This window comes from Acartia tonsa, chromosome 7 (assembly GCF_053477335.1).
Source record: "Acartia tonsa isolate MP-2025a chromosome 7, ASM5347733v1, whole genome shotgun sequence".
Lineage (NCBI taxonomy): Eukaryota > Metazoa > Arthropoda > Copepoda > Calanoida > Acartiidae > Acartia > Acartia tonsa.
In genome coordinates this window covers 720,869-722,533 of record NC_137266.1, presented here as the reverse complement: position 1 = coordinate 722,533, position 1,665 = coordinate 720,869, and positions in this window count along the sequence as shown.

Sequence of the window (1,665 nt, the reverse complement as noted above, 5' to 3'; positions counted from 1 at the left end):
TATATTTAATTTTCGATTATTTATTGTCTGTACGGAGTTGTGAGAGGTTGTATAATAAATTAAAAACTTTACATAGTAAAATGTTGTTAAATTATAAAAATCTACAAAAAAAATTTTTTAATTAAAAATGAAAAAATACAAGAAAATTATAAGTAGAACAAAATCTTTTATAAATAATCATTAAATTAAAGAGATTAATCAGAGAAAAAAGTAAATATTAAGATACCTAGCGGGAAAAAACGTTACTAAATATAATACAACTTTAATCAATTCATCAGAATAATGCGAAGCGCTGGTTTCTTATCCCCTCGGATTAAAGCAAGACATTTAGAGGGGACAGCGGCAATATGTAACTATGTCCCAGCCTTGGGGACCCTGTCCTAAATCTGTATTGGGTCTTACTATTCAAGATCATGGCTGATAAATTCAAAAAAATAAACACAGCTGGGTCACTGCAAAAGAACCAAAAAACAAATGAATCTGAATTAGTATTTGAGCACAACAGGGACGTCCAAGCTTTTGAATTTACGGTGGCAGATACATTTATTAAAGAAGATATCCTCTTTGATATATTTTCGGAAGAATACCCCCCCCCCCCCCCCCCACATACTGCGTTTATTGTATTTACCTAGGACAAAAGTACCCAACGTTTTAAGCATTCAATGAGAGAACGAGTTTTAAGACAGATATATCAATAAAAGAAATTGTATATGATTTATTGATTTTATGATTTTAAGATTATATTATCCATAATCAATAATTTTTCATGTCCTGAATTTAAGTTTAAGGAAGTATTATCAGGGATTTAAAGGGATAAGACATTGGCAGATTAATTGATGTACATCCCCAATTATGGAACATAAAGTTGTCCTTTCTGTAGATTACAATTGGTGGTTGAAACGCTTGTACACTTAATGAACCTAGTAATACAAATTTAATAAGAGTCCTTAAAGTTGTTAAGCCAACGAATAAGAAAACTTTATTATAAAACTTTAGGGACTAGTTTACTAAACAGCCCAATGTACCCTCCCTCCTTGGAGTATTACGCTGTCTAGTAATCGATATATTATTACTTGGATGTTGCACCAGATTTACATGTACTCTAATAAGGTGATACTCGCAGCTGGCTAAAATAAAGATATTCCCCATCCACCATCTTTATCTTATCCTCTCCCCTCCTACTGATTGAACAAACTGAACAATAAATAAGGTCCATATTAGCGACCTAAATTGACGACAAATATCCCGTTGTCAATATATCTACATATATCCTATATCCATCTATCTAGGGCCTTTACATCTTTAACATCCAACAGACAACTATATTATTCAAAATACTTTATAACAAGGATGACAACATCCAAAAAAAGCGAAGCTCAACTAATCAGACAGACAGACGAACATTGTCAAATAATGAACATTCTTCTACAATTAAAGAAACATTTCTAAATTTCAACAGAAAAACAATTGATGTTAAATTGTCTTTTAGTAACAGATCTATAGTATAGATGTATAAACAGATAACATTTTTCGTCTGATAGCAAATAGTTTTTTGCTACTTGGCTGTTTTAAGATTCACAACACCCAGATTTTCAATGACCCAATTGAGAGTCGGCACAAGAACATTGGGATCTACTGCAGTTCATGGTAAAATATTGCTGGTAA